This window comes from Somniosus microcephalus, unplaced genomic scaffold (assembly GCF_052327205.1).
Source record: "Somniosus microcephalus isolate GS21.2 unplaced genomic scaffold, FLI_Smic_1.0 unresolved_chr1, whole genome shotgun sequence".
In the NCBI taxonomy this organism is placed as follows: Eukaryota; Metazoa; Chordata; class Chondrichthyes; order Squaliformes; family Somniosidae; genus Somniosus; species Somniosus microcephalus.
In genome coordinates this window covers 55,673,533-55,701,259 of record NW_028225179.1, presented here as the reverse complement: position 1 = coordinate 55,701,259, position 27,727 = coordinate 55,673,533, and positions in this window count along the sequence as shown.

Here is a 27,727-nt window from a genome sequence, read left to right as displayed (position 1 = left end):
ATAACCATAGCCAGAAGAATGCAGATGAGTGCCTTGCTCGAGCTGTATATGCAACAGGCTCACCGCTCATGCTCACAGCCAATGTGTACTGGAAGAGATTTTTCAATGTTATTCGCCCTGCATACTGTCCTCCCACCAGACATGCTTTGTCTACTTATTTGCTGGAGGCTGAGTATAACAGAGCCCAAAGAAAGCTCAAAGAAACGATAGCGAGCACAGACACGAAGGACAACAGACACACAGGCACATACATTGCTGATGAGCTGAAAGCGGTCATCAACGATCTTGGATCACGAAAGGTCTTTGCAGTAGTTACTGACAATGCTGCGAATATGAAGGCTGCTTGGGCTCAAGTGGAGGAGGCCTACCCTCATATTACGTCTATTGGGTGCACAGCTCATGGGCTTAACCTGCTCCTCAAGGACATCATGGGTTTGAGAACCATGGAAGCACTGTACAAGAGAGCCAAGCAAGTTGTTAAGTATGTCAGGGGAAAACAGATAGTTGCAGCAACCTACAACTCCAAGCAAATGACAAAGAACAAGAACACCACACTGAAGCTGCCCAACAACACTAGATGGGGTGGTGTTGTCATAATGTACAACAGCCTTCTGGAGGGTAAGGAGTCGCTGCAATAAATGGCAATATCCCAGTCTGGGGATATGGAAACCACCATCAAGAAAATACTGCTGGATGATGTGTTTTGGGAGAGAGTGGTTAGCAGCCTTAAACTACTCTCACCAGTAGCATCTGCAATTGCTCAGATTGAAGGAGATGACGCTGTCTTGTCAGATGTTCTCAGGCTTTTTACTGATTTAAAAGAACAAATCAGCATTGCCCTACCCACATCCCTGCTGCTCAAAGCAGAGGAGAAGGCAATTGTTCAATTCATACAGACGCGTCAAGAATTTTGTATCAAGCCGATTCATGCTGCAGCATACATGCTGGACCCAAAGCATGTTGGGAGACCAATACTTTCTGGAGAACAGATCAACAGCGCTTACAGTGTGATTTCTACCCTCTCACACCATCTCAATCTGGATGTGGGCAAAGTTCTGGGAAGTCTGGCAAAGTTCTCTACCAAGCAAGGTCTTTGGAATGGGGATGGGATATGGGAATCATGCAAGCATATCAGTGCACATACCTGGTGGAAGGGGCTTTGTGCATTTGAGGCCCTGTCAACTATTGCATCGGTGATACTCCAAATCCCACCTTCATCAGCGGCCTCTGAATGAAACTGGTCACTTTTTGGGAATACGCATACAAAGGTGCGCAACAGGCTGACTAACAACAGAGTGGAGAAACTGGTGGCTATCCGGGCGAACCTACAACTTATTGAGCCAGATACAGAAGTGTCCACCACACAGCTAGACACTGACACAGAGGAGGAAATGGACACGTCAGAGCCAGAGTCAGAGAATCAGGAGGAGCAATGAGGAGTAGAAGACTCAGAAGACTCATGAGTAGAAGACTCAAAGGGACAAAATAAGGACAAATTACAGGCTAAATAAGCTGACGCTCTTTTTATTTTACTTTAGATGGGTCTTTTTTGTGGGGGTTCAATAAAGTTCAAAATTATAACCTAAATAAAGTTTTGAAAGCCTGTTTTTATTTGAATGGAACAGTATGTCTATTTTGACGACAAAGATAATATAAGGGTCAGAGACAAAAACCATCAGTGTGCAAGAAAACTCAAAATTCCCATAAATTCCCATCAATTCCCCAAATTCCCATAAATTCCCGAAAATTCCCATGGAAAGTTTCCTCTTTTAAAAATTCCCAGAATTTTGCAACCCTATTCATACGCCTAGACTAAAGAGTCACTCTGTCTGGAATACAGGCCCAGTCAACTGGTTATCAAACGGAAAATCAAATGGATTTGTCATGTATTGTCCATTGCATTTTGTCTGAAAAGTGGGCCCGCAGTTCCATTCTGGTTCCAAGCCCTCTTTTTGCCGTCGATTACTTCCCCGGAATGTGCTTGGAGAAGTGTTGGAATCGAGGCACAGCCCTTCCCACTGTCGCTTCCTCTAAATCCCCGTCCAGGATTTATCACCAGTGCAAGGTCCATCAGCTTGAGCTACTGTTTAATTTGTTCTCGGCATTAACTGTGCTGATCCTTTAACTTGTTCCACTACACGGCATCTCCAAATTTGTCGATTGCACCTCGAGGGCACTTTTCATAGGTAAACCTGCAACATCTGCCAGAGAAAGATTCAATTTCAGCGTTTCCAACAACGAGTCGACCGATATCAACCTCGACATCCTCACCTACACGCTGCAGATGGAAATCTCTGCGCTCCTCTGCTTCAGTGACATTTTGTTTCGCAGCGATGGGCAGTTTACACTCTCTGAGGCTGCAATCGCTTTTTTCCGCCGGCAGTAGGCGCTTGGAGAGAGCGGGGCCGGACAGGCAGCCTAAACTTCGCTGCTGTCGCGGCGTCTCTCACTCCGGGAGCTGGGTAACAGCAAACAAACTCATGGGTTTGTTGCCGGGTCTCAAATGCAGCTCCGAACTGTTGCTATTGACCGAGGCAGCGCTGCAGGATCCTGTAATGTTATCTCACACTGTCGGTATTTCTGTACAGTTTGAGTGTGTACAGAACTGTATAGAGAAAAGGAGAATACCGCACGGCTGTTAATGCATTTTATTGATCTCTACCTACAAGAGATGATTGAATTAGAGACCTGTTGTACTTTAGACGGAAGTGATAACCGCTACACTTCGGAAAATGCTGTTCCTTAAATAATTAGAGAAGCAGCTCAGAACAGGTATTGTCAGCTGCAAATACTCTTACCCTGCGATACGGGTTCCATTGCATGTCAACGAGTGAACTTTAAGAAAACTGTTTATACTATAAAGTAAAGCTCATTAGACTGTGTCAAAAGTTTGTTGTAATCGTCATTAATCACCGGGTAACTCACATGGTTACCGAATCATGGGCAAAAGTTTAAAACGTTTCTTGCGTTTTGCATGTGAAGAATTTTCATCGTTTCTCATTTTGCAGACAGTATTACAGGAGTTGGGTAAAAATGTTCAGTGTTTATGACACCAGGATCTGGTGCAGCCGTTGGTAAGTTCACCAGCTCGCTAGCACATGAGAAATCACCTGCTTCGCTCTTTCCTATAAACCCAGCCAATGCACCTCAATTAAACAACATTGCGCCCCCGCACGATTAGACAACCTGAAATGTGCAAGTAAATGAACACGGATAACTAAAATGCACTCAGTGCAGCTCTAGTGGCGCAATCGGTTAGCGCGTTGGTACTTATATAACAGTGTAGCTTCGGGGAAATGCCGAGGTTGTGAGTTCGAGCCTCACCTAAAACAGCCAATGTTTATGCTCTTAGTTTCCTGAGGCCCACCGTGTTACAATAACGGATGGGAGTTTTAAAGTAGTCCTTCAGTGTTACTTATTGACAGAAGGGAAGGTGGGGCCAGTTTTAACTGTTAAACCAGCAACTATCAGGCAAAGACGAATGTGCAGGAAACAGATTCGATTTCAAATCAGTGACTAAGCCTTTGGCACAAACGAGAAGTTGCGTAAACTCACGGGTAATCTGTACATGTTTCCGACATCATGTTGAACACAAACAACGATTCACCTGAAAATGATGTTGAGAATTACAAGGACGGAAGTTACGTACAGCCAATTGCCCAAACACCATATCCACAATTAGGCTGTCGCCGACCTTCTTGTTTTGGGGAGAATTGTGAGCATATTCCGGGAAACGGCTCATATAAGGAAGTGGATTTAGGAAAATATAAACATATTTCAAATGAATGAACAGGTCCTCTGCGAACTGGGTTCGCACCAGCGCAGGGAAACCCAATGCAACTTCGAGCCCAAGATCGGCGGCTGGTTGGTCTAGAGATCTGATTCTCGCTCAAGGGATTTCGCTACTTAAAAAGGCGAGAGGTCCAGGGATCTCTACCTACAAGAGATGATTGAATTCGGGGCCTGTTGTACTTTAGACGGAAGTGATAACCGCTACACTTCGGAAACTGCTGCTCTTTAAATAATTAGAGAAGCAGCTCAGAACAGCAATTGTCAGCTACAAATACTCTTACCCTGCGATAGGGTTCCATTGCATGTCAAGGAGTGAACTTTAAGAAAACTGTTTATTCTATTAAGTAAAACTCATTAGACTGTGTGAAAAGATTGTTGTAATCGTCATTAATCACCGGGTAATTCACATGGTTACCGAATCATGGGCAAATGTTTAAAACGTTTCTTCCGTTTTGCATGTGATGAATTTTCATCGGTTCTAATTTTGCAGACCGTATTGTAGGAGTTGGGTAAAAATGTTCAGTGTTTATGGCACCATGATCTGGTGCAGCTGTTGGTAAATTCACCAGCTCACTAACACATGAGAAAACACCTGCTTCACTCTTTCGTATAAACCCAGCCAATGCACCTCTATTAAACAACATTGCGCCCCCGCATGATTAGACAACCTGAAATGTGCAAGTAAATGAGCACGGATAACGGGCACACATCAAGCGCAGCTGTAGTGGCGCAATCAGTTAGCGCGTGGTACTTATATAGAAACATAGTAGATAGGAGCAGGAGTAGGCCATTCGGCCCTTCGAGCCTGCTGCGCCATTCAATGAGATCATGGCTGATCATGCAAATTAAGTACCCTGTCCTGCCTTCTCCCCATATCCCTTGATCGCTTTAGCCTCAAGAAATATATCCAACTCTTTCTTGAATATATTTAATGAACTGGCCTCCACCGCCCTCTGTGGCAGAGAATTCCATAGGTTCAGCACTCTCTGGGTGCAGAAATTCCTCCTCATTTCAGTCCTAAATGGCTTACCCCTTCTCCTTAGACTATGACCCCTGATTCTGGACTCCCCGGCCATCAGAAACATCCTTTCTGCATCGAGTCTGTACAGACCTGACAGAATTTTATAGGTTTCGATGAGATCCCCTCTCAATCTTCTAAACTCCAGTGAGTATAAGCCCAATTGACACAATCTCTCCTCGTACGTCATTCCTGCCATCCCAGGTATCAGCCTGGTGAATCTTCGCTGCAATCCCTCCATGGCAAGAACGTCCTTCCTCAGGTAAGGTGACCAAACCTGCACACAATACTCAAGGTGCGGTCTCACCAAGGCCCTGTGCAACTGCCGCAAGACATCCTTGTTCTTCTACTCGAACCCTCTTGCTACGAAGGCCAACATACCATTTGCCTTCTAAACCGCCTGCTGCACCTGCATGCTTACCTTCAGCGACTGGTGCACAAGAACACCCAGGTCTCATTGCAATTCCCCTTCTCCCAATCTATTGCCATTCGAATAATAATCTGCCTTCCTGCCTTTGCCACCAAAGTGAATAACCTCACATTTATCCACATTATAGTGCATTTGCCATGTTTCTGCCCAATCACCCAACCTGTCCAAATCGTACTGGAGTTTCATGACGTCCTCCTCACAGCATACCCTCCCACCCAGCTTTGTGTCGTCTGCAAATTTGGAGATATTACATTCAATTCCCTCGTCCAGATCATTAATATATATTGTGAACAGCTGGGGTCATAGGACTGATCCTTGAGGTACCCCACTAGTCACTGCCTGCCACTCAGAAAATGACCCGTTTATTCCAACTCTTTGCTTTCTGTCCGCCAACCAGTTCTCTATCCAAGTCAATACCTTGCCCCCAATCCCACGTGCCTTAATTTTGCACGCTAACCTCTTATGCGGGACCTTATCGAAAGCCTTCTGAAAGTCCAAATACACCAATTCCACTGGTTCTCCCTTATCTATTTTACCAGTTACATCCTCAAAAAATTCCAGTAGATTAGTCAAGCATGATTTGTCTTTTGTAAATCCATGTTGACTTTGTCCGATCCTGTCACTGCTTTCCAAGTGCTCTGCTGTTACATCTTTTATAATGGACTCTAGCATTTTCCCCACTACTGATGTCAGGCTTACCGGTCTATAATTCCCCGCTTTTTCTCTGCCACCTTTTTTGAATAGTGGGGTAACATTAGCTACCCTCCAATCCTTGGGTACTGTTCCAGAGTCTATCGAGTTCTGGAAGATGACCAGCAATGCATACACTATTTCTTGGGCCACTTCCTTAAGTGCCCTGGGATGTAGATTATCAGGCCCTGGGGATTTATCGGCCTTCAGACCCATCAATTTTCCTAACACCATTTCCCTACAAATACTGATTTCTTTCAGTTCCAGCCTTTCATCAGACCCTATGTTCCACGGTATTTCTGGGAGGTTATTTGTGTCCTCCTTTGTGAAGAGGGAACCAAAATATGTATGTATTTGGTCTGCCATTTCTTTGCTCCCCATTATAAATTCCCCCGATTCTGACTGCAAGGTACCTACGCTTGACTTCACCAATCTTTTTCTCTTTACATATCTATAAAAGCTTTTACAGTTAGTTTTTATGTTCCCTGTAAGCTTACTCTCATATTCTATTTTCCTTTTCTTAATTAATCCATTTGTCCTCCTTTGTTGAATCCTAAACTGCTCCAAATCCTCAGGATTATTGCTTTTTCTGGCCAATTTGTATGTCGTCTCCTAGGATCTTATGCTATCCCTAATTTCCCTTGTTAGCCACGGTTGAGTCACCTTTTTTGTTTTATTTTTATGCCAAACTGGGATGAACAACTTCTGTAGTTCATCCTTTCGGTCTTGGAATGTTTCCCATTGCCTATCCACCGTCAACCCTTTGAGTGCCATTCCCCAATCAATCCTACCCAACTCGCTCCTCAGACCATCGTAGTTTCCTTAATTAAGTTGAGGACCCTAGTTTCTGAGTCAACTGCTTCATTCTCCATCTTAATGAAGAATTCGATCATATTATGATCGCTCCGACCCAAGGGGCCTCGTACAACAAGATTGCTAATTAATCCTTTCTCGTTATATAAAACCCAGTCTAAGATGGCCTGATCTCTGGTTGGTTCCTCGACATATTGGTCCAGGAAACCATCCCGTAACCACTCCAGGAATTCCTCCTCCACAATATTGTTACTAATTTGGTTAGCCCAATCTATATGTAGATTAATGTCACCCATGTTGGCTTCTGTGCCCTTATTGCACGATTCTTTAATTTCCCTTTTAATGCCATCCCCAACCTCCGCCTTACTGTTTGGAGGTCTATATACCACTCCCACTAATGTCTTTTCCCCCTTAGTATTTCTCAATTATACCCATACAGATTCCACCTCATCAGAGCTAATATCCTTCATTACAATTGTGTTAATCCCTTCTTTAACCAGTAATGCTACCCCTCCTCCCTTTCCTTTTTGCCTATCTTCCCTGAATATCGAATACCCCTGGATGTTGAGTTCCCAGTCTTGGCCGTCCTTGAGCCACGTTTCCATAATCCCAACCAAATCATGTTCGTTTACCTCTATTTGCGCAGCCAATTCATCCACCTTATTACAAATGCTCCTCGCATTAAGACACAAAGCTTTCAGGTTGTTTTCTAACGCTCTTAGACCTATTAGAATTGTTATTTACTGTGGCCACATTTGATTTAAACCTGTGATTTCTCTGACTGCCACTTTTGTTCTTCTCCTTCCTATCTTTTGCTTTTATCCTTGTTTCCCTTTCCTCTGTCTCCCTGCTCAGGTTCCCAACCCCCTTCCATTTTAGTTTAAACCCTCCCCCAAAGCACTAGCAAACACTCCCCCTAGGACATCGGTTCCAGGCCTGCCCAGGTGCAGATGGTCCGGTTTGAACTGGTCCCACCTCCCTCAGAACCGGTTCCAATGTCCCAGGAACTTGAATCCCTCCCCCTGGCACCATTCCTCTAGCCACGTATTCATCTGGAGTATCCTTCTATTTCTACTCTGACTAGCACGTGGCACTGGTAGCAATCCTGAGATTACTACCTTTGAGGTCCTGTTTTTTAATTTACCTCCTAGCTATCTATATTGCGCTTTTAGGACCTCATCCCGCTTTTTACCTATATCGTTGGTGCCTATATGCACCACGACAACTGGCTGTTCACCCTCCCCTTCCAAGATGTTCTGCAGGCGCTCGGAGACATCCTTGACCCTTGCACCAGGGAGGCAACACACCATCCTGGAGTCTCGTATGTGGCCGCAGAAAAGCCTATCTATTCCCCTTACAATGGAATCCCCTATTACTATATCTCTACCACTCTTTTTCCTCCCATTCTGTGCAGCAGAGCCACCCCTGGTGCCAGGAAGTTGGCTGCTGCTGCCTTCCTCTGATAAGCCATCCCCCCCAACAGTACTCAAAGTGGTATATCTGTTGGAGAGGGGGATGGCCACAGGGGACCCCTGCACTACCTGCCTGCACCTAGTACTCTGCCTCTTGGTCACCCGTTCCCTTTCTTCCTGTCCAACCTCTACCTGCAGTGTGTCCAACTCCATAAACGTGCTATTTACGATGTCCCGCGCATCGTGAGTGCTCCAGTATGCATCCAATCGCAGCTCCAGTGCCGCAATGAGGTCTGTCAGTAGCTGCAGCTTGGTGCACTTCCTGCACATGCAGTTGTCAGGGACACAGGAAGTGTCCCTGAGTTCCCACATCTCGCAGGAGGAGCAGATCACGGGGCCGGGCTGTCCTGCCATGACTTACCCTTTAATTAATTGAGTTTAAATTAAATCAATCAATCCCACTAAAGTTAAATAGTTTACCAACAGTCCCCGCTACACCAGAGAGACCTTAGAAACTATAAAACAGAGTTAAAGTTTAAAAAAGAGATAGATAATCACCAACCAATCACTTACCTGCATCCTGCTGACGTCACACTTGGTTTACTTTTTACCTCTATCCCAGAACCTGGATTGGTACGCCTCCGGTGATCCCTCGCAGGTCCGCTGCCTCTCCGGTCTCGGGGCTCTGGGTCTCGCTGCTTTGGGCTGCTGTTTAAGTAGCTCTGCCACCTCTGGTGCTCCCTCGCAGGTCCGCTGCCTCTCCGGTCTCGGGGCTCTGGGTCTCGCTGCTTTGGGCTGCTGTTTAAGTAGCTCCGCCGCCTCTGGTGCTCCCTCGCAGGTCCGCTGCCTCTCCGGTCTCGGGGCTCTGGGCCTCGCTGCCTCGGGCTGCTGTTTCAGTAGCTCTGCCGCCTCTGGTGCTCCCTCGCAGGTCCGCTGCCTCTCCGGTCTCGGGGCTCCGGGCCTCGCTGCCTCGGGCTGCTATTTAAGTAGCTCCACCGCCTCTGGTGCTGCCTCGCAGGTCCGCTGCCTCTCCAGTCCCGGGGCTCTGGGCCTCGCTGCCTCGGGCTTCTGTTTAAGTAGCTCCTCCGCCTCTGGTGCTCCCTCGCAGGTCCGCTGCCTCTCCGGTCTCTGGGCTCTGGGCCTCGCTGCCTCTGGCTGCTCTTTAAGTAGCTCCGCCGCATCTGGTGCTCCCTCGCAGGTCCGCTGCCTCTCCGTATACCAGTATAGCTTCGGGGAAATGTTTAGGTTGTGAGTTCGAGCCTCATCTATAGCAGCCAATGTTTTTGCTCTTAGTTTCCTCAGGGCCACCGTGTTGCAATAACGGATGGGAGTTTAAAAGGATCCCTTCAGTGTTACTTATTGACAGGAAGGAAGGTGGGCCAATTTCAACTGTTAAACCAGCAAATATCAGGCAAAGAATAATATGCAGGAAACAGATTCGATTTCAAATCAGTGACTAAGCCTTTGGAACAAACGAGAAGCTGTGTAAACTCACGGGTAATCTGTACATGTTTCCGACATCATGTTGAACACAAACAACGATTCACCTGACCATGATGTTGAGGATTACAAGGATGGAAGTCACGTACAGACAATCGCCCAAAAACCATATCCACAATTAGGTTGTCGCCGACCTTCTTGTTATGGGGAGAATTGTGAGCAGATTCAGGGAAACGGCTCATATAAAGAAGTGGATTTAGGAAAATATAAACATACTTCAAATGAATGAACAGGTCCTCTGCGAACTGGGTTCGCACCAGCGCAGGGAAACCCAATGCAACTTCGAGCCCAAAATCGGCGGCTCTTTAGTCTAGAGATCTGATTCTCGCTCAAAGAATTTTGCTACTTAAAAATGCGACAGGTCGCGGGGTCACTACCTACAAGAGATGATTGAACCAGGGCCCTGTTGTACTTTAGATGGAAGTGATAACCGCTACATTTCGGAAACTGCTGCTCTTTAAATAATTAGAGAAGCAGCTCAGAACAGCAATTGTCAGCTACAAATACTCTTACCCTGCGATACGGGTTCCATTGCATGTCAAGGAGTGAACGTTAAGAAAACTCTTTATTTTAATGAGTAAAACGCATTAGACTGTGTGAAAAGTTAGTTGTAATCGTCATTAATCACCGGATAACTCACATGGTTACCGAATCATGGGCAAAAGTTTAAAACGTTTCTTGCGTTTTGCATGCGATGAATTTTCATCGGTTCTCATTTTGCAGCCCGTATTTTAGGAGTTGGGTAAAAATGTTCAGTGTTTATGGCACAAGGATTTGGTGCAGCCGTTGGTAAATTCACCAGCTCGCTAACACATGAGAAAACACCTGCTTCACTCTTTCATATAAACCCAGCCAATGCACCTCAATTAAACAACATTGCGCCCCCGCACGATTAGACAACCTGAAATGTGCTAGTGAAAGAACGCAGATAAGTAGCATGCTAGTGGCGCAATCGGTTAGTGCATAGTACTGAAATATCAGTATATAACTTCGGGGAAATGCCGAGCTTGAGTGTTCGAGTCTCACCTGCAGCAACCAGCGTTTTTGCTCTTAGCTTCCTCAGGCCCACCGTGTTGCAATAACGGTTGGGAATTTTAAAGGAGCCCTTCAGTGTTACTTATTGAGAGGAGGGAAGGTGGGGCCAGTTTTAACTGTTAAACCAGCAACTATCAGGCAAAGACTAATGTGCAGAAAATAGATTCGATTTCAAATCAGTGACTAAGCCTTTGGCACAAACGAGAAGTTGTGTAAACTCACGGGTACTCTGTACATGTTTCTGACATCATGTTGAACACAGACAACGATTCACCTGAACATGATGTTGAGAATTACAAGGACGGAAGTCACGTACAGATAGTCGCCCAAACACCAAAACCACAATTAGGTTGTCGCCGACCTTCTTGTTATGGGGAGAATTGTGAGCAGATTCAGGGAAACGGCTCATATAAAGAAGTGGATTTAGGAAAATATAAACTTATTTCAAATGAATGAACAGGTCCTCTGCGAACTGGGTTTGCAACAGCGCAGGGAAACCCAATACAACTTCGAGCCCAAAATCGGCGGCTCGTTGGTCTAGAGATCTGATTCTCGCTCAAGCAATTTCACTGCTTAAAAATGCGAGAGGTCCCGGGTTTAAAACCCGGATGAAACCCAGCCAACCTTAATAATTGGGTCATCACAGCTAAAATCGCACTCCTGTTAAAAAGGCTTATAAAATTGATGATCCGTGACTGTGCGCTCACTTGGTTTAATCATAGAGGCATAATGCCACAGGCGGAGGCACTTTAGCCCATCGAGCCAGTGCCGGCTCTTTGTAGACTGATCAATTCAGCACCATTCCTTCGCACTATCGATGTATTCCTGCAAGTTTATTTCCCTAAAGTGCCTATCCAGTCTCCCCTTGAAAACATTGAGTGTCTCCGATTCCACCACTTCCGACGGCAGCGAAATCCAGGTCATCGCCAAAGCGCAATTTTTTTTCCCTCACATCCCCCCTGTACCTCTTGCCTAATGTCTTAAATCCCCTAGTTCTTGTACCATCAACCAGTGGGAACAGCCGTTCCTCGTCTCGCCTATCGAAACCCGTCATAATCTTGTACACTTCTATCAAATCACTCCTCCACCTCCTTTACTCTAATGAAAACAAATCCAGCGTCTCCAACCTGTCGTTGTAGCTAAGATCCCTCATCCCCGGAACCATTCTGGGAAATCTCCTCTGCACCCTCTCAAGGGCCTTCACATCCTTCCTAAAGTGTGGTGACCAGATATGACGCAATACTACAGTTGTGGCCTAACCAGTGCTCTATAAAGACACAGCATACCTTCTCCAGTTATGTACTCAATACCTCTACTTATGAAGACCAAGATCACAAATGCTTTGTTAACCACTCTCTCAATATGTCCTGCCACCTCCAGGGACCTGTGGACATTAACTCCCAGGTCCCTCTGTCCCTGCACACTATTTTAAACTGTGCCTTTAAGTGTAAATTGCCTTTCCCTGTTCCTTCTGCCAAAATGCATCACCTCACACTTCTCCGTATTAGATCCCATCTGTAACTTGTCTGCCCATTCTGCTAGCCTTTTTATGTCCTTTTTATGTCCTGTAGTCGATTGGCATCATTATCACTGTTTGCCACACCCCCAGGTTTGATGTCATCGGCAAATGTGCAAACTCTACTCTGTATTCCAATATACAGGTCATTTATATATATCAAAAAATGCAGTGGGCACAGCACTGAACCTTGGGGAAAACCACTAACTACCATCCTCCAATCTGAAATACAGCCATTTACCACAACTCGCTGTTTTCTGTCCTTATGCTAATTCCTTATCCAAGCTGCCACATACTCACATATTCCATGAGCATCAATTTTTTTAACCAGCCTTTTATGCGGTACTTTGTAAAAGGCCATCGGAGAATCCATGTCGCCAACACCCACTGCATCCACTTCATCAACGCTCTCTGTTACTGCATCAACAATTCAATTAGATTAGTCAAGCAAGTTCGGCATTTTACACATCCGTGTTGGCTATACTTAATTAGCTGAAACTTCTCCAAAAGCCCGTTAATTTTCTCCTTGATTATTGTTTCTAAAACTTTAGCCACCACTGATGTTAAACTGACCGGCCTGTAGTTACTAGGAGCATCCTTACATCCTTTCTTGAACAATTCTGTCACATTTGCCACTTTCAAATCCTCAGGGATCTCCCCCGCATCGAGGGAAGATTGAAAAATTATGGCAAGCCTTCCACTGTCTTCTCCCATAACTCTCTTAGCAACCTGGGATGGAAACCATCTGGACCAGGTGACTTGTCCACTCTAAGCAGACACAGCCTTTCCAGGACATCCTGTCGATCAATTTTCACCCCTTCCATTGCTTCTATATTTTCCACTTTGACCGATAATTTGTCGGCATCCAACTTTTTGGTAAACACCGATACAAAGTATTCATTATGTATTCTAGCGTTGCCCCGTGCTTCTAGTTATATATCACCTTCTTTGTCTCTAATAGACCGCACCCCGCCTCTTACTACCCACTTAATGTTTACATGCCGGTAGTAGATTTTTGGGTTCACTTTTATGTTTCACGCCATTCTACTCTCATATTCTCTCTTTGCTTTTCTTATTTTTATCTTCACATCCCCTCTCAACTTATTATACTTGGTCTGATTCTGCCTTGAAGAATTCACCTGACACGCATCATACAACCTCGTTCTTGTTTAAACAGAAAAGAGGTTGTATGATGCATGTCAGGTCAACAAACTCTTTCAACAGATGAAGAATGATCCAGGAATGACAGCACACCCCTTTTAAACAGACACAGAATGACGCGAGACTGGCAGCACATCCCTTTTAAACAGACAGAGAATGATCCGGGTCTGACAGCACATCCCTAAACAGACACTGAATGATCCGAGACTGACAGCACATCCCGTTTAAACAGCCACAGAATGATCGGGGACTGAAAGGACATCCCTTATCCCTTTTACACAGACACAGAATGACAAGAGACTGGCAGCACATCCTTTTTAAACAGAGACAGAATGATCGGGGACTGACAGCACATCCCTCTTAAACAGACACAGAATGATCCGGGCCTGACAGCACATCCCTTTTAAACAGACACAGAATGATCCGGGACTGGCAGCACATTCCTTTTAAACAGACACAGTATGATCCGGGATTGACAGCACATCCCTTTGAAACAGTTTATTCGTGGGCTCCAAGTTGAAGATTTAGTCCACTGTCATTTTTTTGTCTTTGCCATTTCACTCGAGCCGAATGAACTGAGTTTAGGTGTCAGCCGTGGCTCAGCGGTAGCAAACTCAAACCAAACTCCAGAGACTTGAGCTCAAAGTCCAGGTTGACACTCAATTGCAGTACTGATGGTGTGCTGCACTGTCGACGGTACAGTCTTCTGAAAAGACATTACACCGAAGCCTCAGGTACCATTGCACTATTTTGAAAAGAATGAGGATTTCTCCCCAGTGCACTGCCCATTATTTATCTCTCGACGAAAGACAATAAAAACAGATAACCTGGACATTGATGTGGATAAAATCTTTTGAAATTACATTTGTTCCTAAAAGTTAAAGTTATGTTTCGGCTCTCTAATCATTTGTTTCCCCGCTAGTCTTTCAGTGGGTTTCAATCTCAGAGGAAGGAAGAGAGAGGAAAAAGTGTATCTGCGATTCGCGATCTCTGTTCTACGTTTATGCAATGAGTCCATGTTTATTTTTGTAGTCGCATGAAGAGCGCAGAGGCACAGACTCAAAAGCCCCGTGTGGCCAGCAATAATGAGGATAGCGATTCACACCCATGCGGCCAGAGCACAATGGATTAGTACGAATGACCATCGGTTTTAATGGTCGGTTTTAAGCTTGATTCAGAGCAGAGAAGAAAAAGTTTCGCCCAGTGAGTTAACAGACCGTGCATCACTCTGCTGCTCTCCCCCATAGTCCGACAAGGTATTCCATTCCACCTATATATTAGTAATTCGAGCCTTGCCATGAGCTAAGTGTAGCATGCTTGGGAGGAAAATGTGATTTTGTCGTAAGGATCTGTCGGGTTTTTATTTTACCTCTCTTCACTCTTTAGTGTAATCAGCGCTAAGATCAACCAAAGCTTTAAACTTTTCAAACAAATCGTTTTATTAACCTAATAATACAAGTTTTCACAGAGAGATTTGTACAACCTTTAACTCAGTGGTGTAACTCAACACTCAGATTGGTCAATTATGCTGCTTTGGGAGATGGAGAGATGAATTATGTATTGGTGTCCTCCTTGGTGTTTTTCTGGTCGGTCTTCCACATCTCCACTCCATTTGTCAGGAACAGTGAGAGCGGAGACTCAGTGAATATTTAAACTCACTTTTGTGGGCTTTTTACAGAGGCCTTTGTCGGGAGTGGTGAGAGCGGAGTTTCAGTGGGTATATAAGCTCACTTTCCCAGGCTTTTTCAAAGAGGCTTACCAATCTCACAGACTTGTGGCGGCGCTCCAGAGCCATGTCATGATTCTGAACGTGACGCGGGTAGGAGGAAGCAGCTGATTGCGTGAGTACTTATACTACTCTATAGCTGGACAGTTGAGATTCATAAAGTTTAGAAAGTCTTAATTTTGTGATTATATTTGCTGTGGTCTCTGTTGTGTAGCGGGGAGTGCTAGGAAACAAGGGCCCTTGAGTATATCATTTAATTGTAGTTTAATTGTTGGTATTGATTTAATTTAAATTAATTAAAAGATAAGTCATGGCAGCACAGCTCGGCCCTGTGGCATGCTCCTCCTGCTCTATGTGGGAAATCAGCGACACTTCCTTTGTCCCTGATGACCATATGTGCAAGAAGTGTATCCAGCTGCAGCTACTGACAGACCACATTGCGGCGCTGGAGCTGTGAATGCATACATACTGGAGCATTCGTGATGCTGAGGGCGTCATGGATATCACGTTTAATCAGTTGGTCACACCGCAGGTAAAGAGTGCAAAGGCAGGAAGGGAGTGGGTGACCACCAGGCAGAGTAGTAGGCGCAGTCAGGTAGTGCAGTGATCCCCTGTGTCCATCCCCCTCTCAAAGAGATATACCGCTTGGGATATTGTAGGGGAGGATGGCTTATCGGGGGAAGGCAGCAGCAACCAACTTCCTGGCACCATGAGTGGTTCTGCTGCACGGGACGGGAGGAAAAAGAGTGAGATAGCTATAGTGATAGGGGATTCTATTGTAAGGGGAGTAGATAGGCGTTTCTGCGGCCGCAAACGAGACTCCAGAATGGTATGTTTCCTCCCTGGTGCAAGGGTGAAGGATGTCTTGGAGCGGCTGCAGGGCATTTTGGAGGGGAAGGGTGAACAGCCAGTTGTCGTGGTACATATAGGTGCAAACGATATAGGTACAAAACGGGACGAGGTCCTAAAAGCTTAATATAGGGAGTTAGGAGGTAAATTCAAAGCTAGGACCTCAAAGGTAGTAATCTCAGGATTGCTACCAGTGCCACGTGCTAGTCAGAGTAGAAATAGAAGGATATGTCAGATGAACATGTGGCTAGAGGAATGGTGCAAGGGGGAGCGATTCAAATTCCTGGGACATCGGAACCGGTTCTGGGGGAGGTGGGACCAGTATATACTAGATGATTTGCACCTGGGCAGGAGCAGGACCGATGTGCTAGGGGGAGTGTTTGCTAGTGCAGTTGGGGAGGTTTTAAACTAAAATGGCAGGGGGTTGGGAACCTGTGCAGGGAGACAGAGGAAACAGAAGCAAGGATGGAAGCAAAAGACAGGAAGGAGAAAAGCAAAAGTGGAAGTCAGAGAGGTCAAGGGTGTAAATCAAACATGGCTGCAGTAAACAAAAATTCCAAAATGTCTAAAATGGTTAAAAAAACAAGCCTTAAGCCTTTGTGTCTTAATGCGAGGAACATTCGTAATAAGGTGGAAGAATTAGCTGCGCAAATAGATGTAAACAGGTATGATATAATTGGGAGTATAGCGACAAGGCTCCAGGGTGACCAAGGCTGGGAATTCAGCATCCAGGGGTATTCAATATTCAGGAAGGACAGGCAGAAAGTAAAAGGTGATGGGGTAGCATTGATGGTTAAAGAGGAGATTATCACAATAGGTATTTGCTCTGATGATGTGGAATCTGTATGGGTAAAGCTGAGAAATACCAAGGGGTGGAAAAAGTTAGTGGGAGTTAGATACAGACCCCGAAACAGTAATGCTGAGGTTGGGGATGGCATTAAACGGGAAATTAGAGATGCGTGCAATAAGGTCACAGCAGTTATCATGGGTGACTTTAATCTACATATAGATTGGTCTAACTAACTTAGTAACAATACTGTGGAACAGGAATTCCTAGTGTATGCGGGATGGTTTCCTGGACCAATATGTCGAGGAACCAACTAGAGATCGGGACATTCTAGACTGGGTATTATGTAATGAGAAACGATTAATTAGCAATCTTGTTGTGCGAGGCCCCTTCGGGAGGAGCGATCATAATATGATATAATTCTTCATTAAGATGGAGAGTGATGTATTTGATTCAGAAACATGTGTAATGAATTTAAATAAAGGAAACTACGATTGTATGAGGCGTGAGTTGGCGAGGATGGATTGGGGAAGGTTACTTAAAGGGTTGACGGTGAATAGGCAATGGCAAACATTGAAAGATCACATGGATGAAGTACAGAATTTGTTCATCCCTGTTTGGCATAAAAGTAATAAAATAAAGGTGACTCAACATTGGCTAACAAGGGAAATTAGGGATAGCATAAGATCCAAGGAGAGACCACATACATTGGCCAGAAAAAGCAGCAACCCTGAAGATTGGGAGTAGTTTAGGATTCAGCAAAGGAGGACAATGGGATTAATTAAGAAGGGGAAATAGAGTATGAGAGTAAGCTTTCGGGGAACATAAAAACTGACTGTAAAAGCTTCTATAGATATGAGAAGAGAAAACGATTGGTAAATTCAAGCGTAGGTCCCTTGCAATCAGAATCAGGGGAATTTATAATGGGGAACAAAGACATGGAAGACCAATTAAATTTATACTTTGGTTCTGTCTTCACAAAGGAGGACACAAATAAACTCTCAGAGATGTCAGGTAACAAAGGGTCTAATGAGAGTGAGGAACAGAATGATATCAGTGTTTGTAGGGAAATGGTGTTAGGGAAATTGATGGGATTGAAGGCTGATAAATCCCCAGGGTGTGATAGTCTACATCCTAGGGTACTTAAGGAAGATGCTCAAGAAACAATAGATGCAATGCTGGTCATCTTCCAAAATTCGATCGACCCTGGAACAGTTCCCGTGGACTGGAGGTTAGCTGATGTATCCCCACTATTTAAAAAAGGTGGTAGAGAAAAACGGGGAAGTATAGACCGGTAAGTCTTACATATGTAGTGGGGAAAATGCTAGATTCCATTATAAAAATGTAATAGCAGAGCACGTGGAAAACAGTGACAAGATCGGACAAAGTCAAAATCGATTTACAAAAGGTAAATCATGCTTGACTAATCTACTGGAATGTTTTCAGGACGTAACTGGTAGAATAGATAAGCGGCAACCCGTGGATGTGGTGCATTTGGACTTTCAGAAGGCTTTTGATATGGACCCGCATAAGAGACTAACATGCAAAGTTAACGCACATGGGACTGGGGGTAAGGTACTGACTTGAATAGAAAACTGGTTGGCAGACGGGAAGCAATTAATTGGAATAAACAGGTCTTTTTCCAAGTGGCAGGCAGTGACCAATGGGGTACCGCAGGGATCGGTGCTAGGATCCCAGTTATTCACAATATATATTAATGATCTAGACGAGGAAACTAGATGTAATATCTTCAAGTTGGCAGAAGGCACAAAGCTGGGTGGGCGTGTGTGCTATGAGGAGGATGCAGAGAAACTCCAGTATGATTTGGACAGGTTGGGCTATTGGGCTGATGCATGGCAGATGCAGTATAATGTGGATAAATGCGAGGTTCTCCACTTTGGTGGCAAAAACCGGAAGGCAGATCATTATCTGAACAGCAATAGATTGGAAAAATGGGAAGTCCAGCGAGAACTGTGTGTCGTTGTGCACCAATTGCTGAAGGTCAGCATGCAGGTGCAGCAGGCGGTTAAGAAGGCAAATGGTATGCTGTCCTTCATAGTGAGAGGATTCGAGTACAGGAGCAAAGATCTCTTGCTGCAGTTCTACACGCCTTGGTGAGACCACACCTTGAGTATTGTGTGCAGTTTTGGTCGCCTTATCTGTGGAAGGGTGTTCTTGCCATGCAGGGAGTGCAGCGAAGATTCACTAGCCTGATACCTGGAATGGAAGTAATGATGTATGAAGAGAGATTCGGTCGATTAGGCTCATATTCGCTAGAGTTTAGAAGATTGAGAGGGGATCTCATTGAAACTTATACAATTCTAACAGGACAGACAGACTAGATGTAACGAGAAAGGATTAATTAGCAATCTTGTTGTACGAGGCCCCTTGGGTCGGAGCGATTATAAAATGATCGAATTCTTCATTAAGATGGAGAATGAAATAGTCGACCTATAGACTAGTGTCCTAAATGTAAATAAAGAAAACTATGATGGTCTGAGGTGCGAGTTGGGTAGGATTGATTGGGGAATGGCACTCAAAGGGTTGACGGTGGATAGGCAATGGCACACATTCAAAGGCCACATGGATAAACTACAGAATTTGTACATCCCAGTTTGGCATAAAAATAAAGCAAAAAAGGTGAAGCAACCGTAGCTAACAAGGGAAATTAGGGATAGCATAAGATCCAAGGAGAGGACATATAAATTGGCCAGAAAAAGCAGTAATCCTGAGGATTGGGAGCAATTTAGCATTCAACAAAGGAGGACAAAGGGATTAATTAAGAAAGGGAAATTAGAATATGAGAGTAAGTTTTCAGGGAACATAAAAACTGACTGTAAAAGATTTTATAGATTTCTGAAGAGAAAAGGATTGGCGAAGTCAAGCGTAGGTCCCTTGCATTCAGAATCAGGGGAATTTATAATGGGGAGTACAGAAATGGCAGACCAATTAAATACATATTTTGGTTCTGTCTTCAAAAAGGAGGAAACAAATAACCTCCTAGAGATGTCGGGGAACATAGAGTCTGATGAAATGGAGGAACTGAAAGAAATCAGTATATGCCGGAAATGGTGTTCGGGAAATTCATTGGATTGAAGACCGATAAATCCCCAGGGCCTGATAACCTGCATCCTAGGATACTTAAGGAAGTGGCCCTAGAAATAATAGATGCATCGCTGATCATCTTCCAACATTCGATGGAATCAGGAACAGTTCCCATGGATTGGAAGGTAGCTAATGTTACCGCACTATTCAAAAATTTGGTGGAGAGAAAACGGGGAATTACAGACTGGTAAGCCTGACATTGGTAGTGGGGAAAATGCTAGAGTCCATTATAAAAGATGTAACAGCAGAACACTTGGAAAGCAGTGACAAGGTTGGACAAAATCAACATGGATTTACAAAAGGTAAATCGTGCTTGACTAATCCACTGGAGTTTTTTGAGGATGTAACTGGTAAAATAGATAAGGTAGAACCAGTGGATGTGATGTATTTGGACTTCCAGGAAGCTGTCGATAAGGTCCCACATAAGAGATTAGCGTGTAAAGTTAAGGCACATGGGATTGGGGGCAAGGTATTGACTTGGATAGAGAACTGGTTGGCAGACAGAAAGCAAAGAGTTGGAATAAACGGGTCTTTTTCCGAGTGGCAGGCAGTGACTAGTGGGGTAACGCAGGGATCGGTCCTTCGACCCAAGCTATTTAAAATATATGGTAATGATCTAGACAAGGGAAGTCGATGTGATATCTCCAAATTTACAGACGAAACAAAGCCTAGTGGGCGTGTGTGCTGTGAGGAGGATGCCGAGAAACTCCAGGATGATTTGGACAGGTTGGGGGATTGTGCAAAAAGCATGGCAGATGCAATATAACGTGAATAAATGTGAAGTTATCCACTTTGGTGGCAAAAATAGGAAGGCAGATTACTATCTGAATGGCAATAGATTGGGTGAAGGGGAAGTGCAAAGAGACCTGGGTGTCCTGTGCACCAATCGCTCAAGGTTAGCATGCAGCTGCAGCAGGCGGTTAAGAAGGCAAATGGTATGTTGGCCTTCATAGCGAAAGGGTTTGAGTACAGGAACAAGGATGTCTTGCTGCAGTTATACAGGGCCTTGGTGAAACCACATCTTGAGTATTGTGTGCAGTTTTAGTCGACTTATCTGAGGAAGGATGTTCTTGCCATGGAAGGAGTTCAGCGAAGATTCACCAGGCTGACACCTGGGATGGCAGGAATAATGTATGAGGAGAGATTTGGTCGATTGGGATTGTACTCTCTGGAGTTTACAAGAATGAGAGGGGATCTCATTGAAACTTATAAAATTCTGACAGAACAGACAGACTAGATGCAGGAAGGCTGTTCCCGATGGCGGGGAGTCCAGAACCAGGGGTCATAATTTAAGCATAAGGGGAAAGCCATTTAGGACTGAGATGAGGAGGAATTTCTTCACCCAGAGAGTGGTGAACCTATGGAATTCTCTACCACAAAAGACAGTTGAGGCCAATTCATTAAATATATTCAAGAAGGAGTTAGATATATTTCTTAAGGCTAAATGGGTCAAGGGATATGGGGAGAATGCAGGGAGAGGGTACTGAATTCGGATGATCAGCCATGATATCATTGAATGGCGGAGCAGGCTCGAGGGGCCGAATGGCCTACTCCTGCTCCTATTTCCTAAGTTTCTATGTTTCTATGTCTGTCTCCTGGAATGCGTTTTGCTTTTCACTTTAGTATTGCAGCTCTCATAAAATTGCTGCTGACAGTAAATAATAATTCTAATAGGCCGAAGACCGTTAAAAAAACAAGCCTGGAGGCTTTGTGTCTTAATGCGAGGAGCATTCGTAATAAGGTGGATGAATTAGCAGCGCAAATAGAGGTAATCGAATATGATTTGATTGGGATTACGGAAACATGGATCCAGGGTGGCCAAGGCTGGTAACTCAACATGCAGGGGTATTCAATATTCAGGAAAGATAGGCAAAAAGGAGAGGGAGGTGGGGTAGCTTTGCTGGTTAAAGAAAGGATTAACACAATTGTAAGGAAAGATATTGGCTCTGATTATGTGGAATCTGTATGGATAGAACTGAGAAAAACCAAGGGGCAGAAAACGTTAGTGGGAGTGGTATATAGACCTCCAAACAGTAATGTGGAGGTTGGGGATGGCATTAAAAGGGAAATTAGAGAAGAGGACAATAAGGGCACAGCAGTCATCATGGGTGACTTTAATCTACATATAGATTGGGCTAACCAAATTAGTAACAATACTGTGGAGGAGGAATTCCTGGAGCGTTTACGGGATGGTTTCCTGGACCAATACGTCGAGGAACCAACCAGAGAGCAGGCCATCTTAGACTAGGTATTATGTAACGAGAAAGGATTAATTAGCAATCTTGTTGTACGAGGCCCCTTGGGTCGGAGCGATCATAAAATGATCGAATTCTTCATTAAGATGGAGAATGAAGTAGTCGACCCAGAGACTAGGGTCCTAAATGTAAATAAAGGAATCTATGATGGTCTGAGGTGCGAGTTGGGTAGGATTGATTGGGGAAAGTCACTCAAAGGGTTGACGGTGGATAGGCAATGGCACACATTCAAAGACCGCATGGATAAACTACAGAATTTGTTCACCCCAGTTTGGCATAAAAATAAAACAAAAAAGGTGATGCATACGTGGCTAACAAGGGAAATTAGGGATAGCATAAGATACAAGGAGAGGACATATAAATTGGCCAGAAAAAGCAGTAAAGCTGAGGATTGGGAGCAGTTTAGGATTCAACAAATAACGACAAAGAGATTAATTCAGAAAGGGAAATTAGAATATGAGAGTATGCGTTCAGGGAACATAAAAACTGACTGTAAAAGCTCTTATAGATATATGAAGAGAAAAAGATTGGTGAAGTCAAGTGTAGATCCCTTGCAGTCAGAATCAGGGGAATTTATAATGGGGAACAAAGAAATGGCTGACCAATTAAATACATATTTTGGTCCTGTCTTCACAAAGGAGGACATAAATAACCTCCTAGAGATGTCGGGGAACATAGAGTCTGATGAAAGTGAGGAACTGAAAGAAATCAGTATATGTCGGGAAATGGTGTTAGGGAAATTGATGGGATTGAAGGCCGATAAATCCCCAGGGCCTGATAACCTACATCCTAGGATACTTAAGGAAGTGGCCCTAGAAATAATAGATGCATTGCTGATCATCTTCCAACATTTGATGGAATCTGGAACAGTTCCCATGGATTGGAAGGTAGCTAATGTTAACCCACTATTCAGAAAAGTTGGTAGAGAGAAAACGGGGAATTACAGACTGTTAAGCCTGACATTGGTAGTGGGGAAAATGCTAGAGTCCATTATAAAAGATGTAATAGCAGAGCACTTGGAAAGCAGTGACAGGATCGGACAAAATCAACGTGGATTTACAAAACGTAATTCGTGCTTGACTAATCCACTGGAGTTTTTTGAGGTTGTAACTGTTAAAATAGATAAGGGAGAACGAGTGGATGTGGTATATTTCGACTTCCAGAAGGCTGTCGATAAGGTCCCGCATAAGAGATTGGCGTGTAAAGTTAAGGCACGTGGGATTGGTGGCAAGGTATTGACTTGGATAGAGAACTGGTTGGCAGACAGAAAGCAAAGAGTTGGAATAAACGGGTCTTTTTCTGAGTGGCAGCAGTGACTAGTGGGGTACCGCACGGATCGGTCCTTCGGCCCAAGCTATATATATTAATGATCCAGACAAGGGAACTTGAAGTAATATCTCCAAATTTGCAGACGAAAAAAAGCTGGGTGGGCTTGTGTGCTGTGAAGAGAATGCTGAGAAATTCCAGGATCATTTGGACAGGTTGGGTGATTGGTGATTGGTGATTGGGCAAAAAGCATGGCAGATGCAATATAACGTGGATAAATGCGAGGGTATCCACTTTGGTGGCAAAAACAGGAAGGCAGATTATTGTCTGAATGGTAATAGATTGGGAGAAGGGGAAGGGCAACGAGACCAGGGTGTCCTTGTGCACCAGTCGCTGAAGGTAAGCATGCAGGTGCAGCAGGCGGTTAAGAAGGCAAATGGTATGTTGGCCTTCGTAGCGAAAGGGTTTGAGTACAGGAACAAGGATGTCCTGCTACAGTTGTACAGGGGCTTGGTGAGACCACATCTTGAGTATTGTTTGCTGTTTTGGTCGCCTTATCTGAGGAAGGATGTTCTTGCCATGGAAGGAGTTCAGCGAACATTCACCAGGCTGATACCTGGGATGGCAGGAATGATGTATGAGGAGAGATTGGTTCGATTGGGCGTATACTCGCTGGAGTTTAGAAGAATGAGAGGGGATCTCATTGAAACTTATAAAATTCTGAAGGACTGGACAGACTAGATGCAGGAAGGATGTTCCCGATGGTCGGGGAGTCCAGAACTAGGGGTCACAGTCTAAGGATAAGGGGTAAGCCATTTAGGACAGAAATGTGGAGGAATTTCTTCACCCAGAGAGTGGTGAACCTGTGGAATTCTCTACCACAGCAGGCAGTAGAGGCCAATTCATTAAATATATTCAAGAAGGAGTAGCAATTATTTTTTAAGGCTAAAGGGATCAAGGGGTATGGGGAGAAAGGAGGGACAGGGTACTGAATTTAGATGATCAGCCATGATCGCATTGAATGGCGGAGTAGGCTCGAGGGGCCGAATGGCCTACCCCTGCTCCTATCTTCTATGTTTCTATTTTTAACTCTGGAACAATCTGCTGGTTCGGGCAGTGGACGCCGATTCGCTGAATTTCTTCAAGCGAGAGCTGGACCTGTTTCTGGCTGGGGCAGATTCACCTCTTGCAACAGCTCGGTACTGTGAGGGATACAGGGCCAGGGTGATTTCCTGGGCTAATTCCACTCACCTAGATGTGTCAGAGAGGATTTTCCCCGAATAGAAACCGAGATGGAATGGACACACGCTGTTTGAAAGGCGGGCTGATGGGGTTTTGGTGGCAGTTAAATTCTACACTGGCTGAACGGCTATGTTGCCAACGGCTCGTTGTTTTGGTGGTGTGATTCTCGCTAAAGGGTTTCACTGATTGATATGTGAGGTCACATGTACAAATCCCGGACAAGCACAATATGTTCCCATTTGTAGTGAATAACCATCAGTTTCTTGCGCAGCACAAACCATCTTGCCTCGCGCTTGCTGCAACATATATGTAATAATAATGACGCACGCCTTCAATGCATCATTATTGTGATTCGAGTTCCGAGCAATGTCAGGCTCCATAATCATAATTGATCATAAGCTGCCATTCAGCGATTCTGGTTTGTCTAAATTGAGACTCAAAATGAAAAAGTCCTCGTTTGCTCCGCGTTTCTATAGCCTCCCACGTCCCTATAATGTCCGATTCTCCCAGTTATTCACACAGAAATTGCTGCCCTGCCAATCCAGGTCAGTAAGCACAGGAGTGATGGCTGGATGGGACTTGGTGCGAGTAAGGACATGGGCAGGCAGGATTACCTCAGTTTTCTGAAGGATGGAACGTAGCAGGCCGGCCAGGCGTGCTTTGGAATAGTCAAGCCTGTTGTTTTCTGTTCTGGTCACCGCACGCAGGAAGAATATATTGTCCTTGGAGTGGTGCAGTGCAGATTTACCAGATTAATACCGTGGCTTACAGGGTTAAATTATGAGGATTAATTGTATAAATTTGGCTTCTGTTCTCTTGAATTTAGTAGGTTGATGGGTGAGCTGATCATGGTGTTTTAAGTGTTAAAAGGTTTAATAGTGTAGATAGAGTTAAACTCCTTCCTCTGACTGGGGAATCAAGTACAAGGGGGAAAAATTAAAAACTACAGCCGCTGCATTCAAAAGTCAAATCCGAAAGCATCTTTTCACATAAAGGTTTGTAGGAATCTGGAACTCTCTCCCCAATAATTCCGTGGGGGTCAATTGTTGCTTCCAAGACTGAGATCGGCAAGTTGTTGTTAGGTAAGGGGATCAAGCTATATGGAGCAACGCCAGACAAATGTAGGTGAGGTGCAGATCAGCCATGAACTAATGTAATGTCGGAGCAGGTAGAAGGTTGAAAGCACTGCACCCGCTCAAAGTTCGGGAATTCTGTTCTCTTCCTTCTCAGATAAGTTTACCCTATATTAGGTGTCTGCAGACTGGATCAAGAAATCGTCCTTTCACTCCTTCTATTCTGGAAGGTCGCTGCCCCCGAAGCAACTCCACCCTTCATTCTCCTTTTCCAGTTCTGGCACAGCTAGAAGCAGAGGAGGTCGAAGCTGGACCAGGTTCAACCATACACAGCAGTACTGCGCAGCAGCCAGCAGAGGGAGCAGCAGAACCAGGTGGTGCAATACTGCACAGCGGCCAGAGGAGGGAGCAGAAGTACCAGGTGGTGCAATACTGCACAGCGGCCAGAGGAGGCTGCAGCAGTGCCAGGTGGTGCAATACTACACAGCGGCCAGAGGAGGGAGCAACAGTACCAGACACACCTGGATACTGTTGAACAAACATACACACGTGGAGGGATTTTACCCCTACCCGCTCGGGGTTAAAATCGAAATTTTCAGCCTAGTATGGAGGCAGCTGCGGCAATGGAGAGATCTACAAGAAAGTAACTCATGTGGAATACCAGATTACAAGAAGAAACAGCCTCAAAAGTAAAAGTGAGCTCTTTAGGGCTGATATCAGGAGAATGATCAACACTTAGAATGGACTCCAGGCAGAGCGGTGGTGGTTAAACCCTCGGAATGATTTATAGGAATAAATTGGATTAAACAATGAGGTGAAGATTATGGATGCCCTGGAGGGCTGTATTAGAATGGGCTGAATGGCCTTCCTCAGAGGTAAGGATCTTGTGATCATTGCGGGTAGGTGTGAAAACTGTGTCCTTCCCAGTCCCAATCATTATTTATCTTAATGACTGCCTGCATACTGAATAAAACTGGGACATCAATCATTCTGGCCAATTTTTATTCCTCAATCAACATAACAAAAAATAACAGATGATCTGGTCATTATCTGATTGCTGTTTGTGGCAGCTTGCTGTGCGCAAATTGGTAACCATGTTTCCTACATTACAACACTGATGTACAACAGTACTTCATTGGCTGTAAAGTGCTTTGGGACGTCCGTTTGTGGTAAAAGGCGCACAATAAATGCAAATCTTTTGTTCATTTATCTACTTTAATGCGATGAAAATCCAGAACTGGTTGAATATCGCATTCAACTTCCAGAAAAAACTCGTTTATACAAATAGTAGGCCGTAGAGATTACCTTTGATCCGGCATATTTGCACTGACCCTCTTACCAAAGCGCTTGAGATTCACGTGGATTGATTTGGAAACTGCTCTTTTATCTTTCCAAATGTTTCAAAGGGAATTCAAGGTCAAAAGTCGAGAGCAAAATGAGGACTCGTCCGGGATTTGAACCCGGGACCTCTCACATATTCTATGCTAATTAACCCGAAGCGAGAATCATAACCCTAGACCAACGAGCCATTGATATAAAAAGCAGCACTTAGAGCGTTTCCATAAGTAAGCCATGTGTTGGCTGTTCTTGGTAAGCAGAGCACTTGAGCCCGGGACAGCTCTGACATTGCCTTGTCTGCCAGTCTTCTGAGGCGCCGCACTGCTCCACTCAGACAGTTAATGAATTGTTAGGACGGTAATGTATAGAGGCAGCAGGTACCCATCCCGAGAGCAGCAGCAGCGTTTCTGCATTAGTTTGGTGCGAGGCCTCAGATTTGCACAATATCTCAGCAAAGGCAGTGAGAAGATATGGAGGCAGTGAGTGATGCAACAACCGCCCAGGAAGTGACCATTCGTTTCTGTGACTGAGGCAAGTTTTGTTTGGGCAGGGGGTTTAATCTCAGTTCATAGCCCCACCCATCTCCTCCCATGCCCATCGTGATTTCTGCCACATTTGCACATTCAGGACCAGGCCCGGCAGATTCATCCCTGTCTCACCCGGGGGCGCTGAGGCTCCAACCGCCCCTGATTATCATTTCACCCATCTGTAAATTAAAA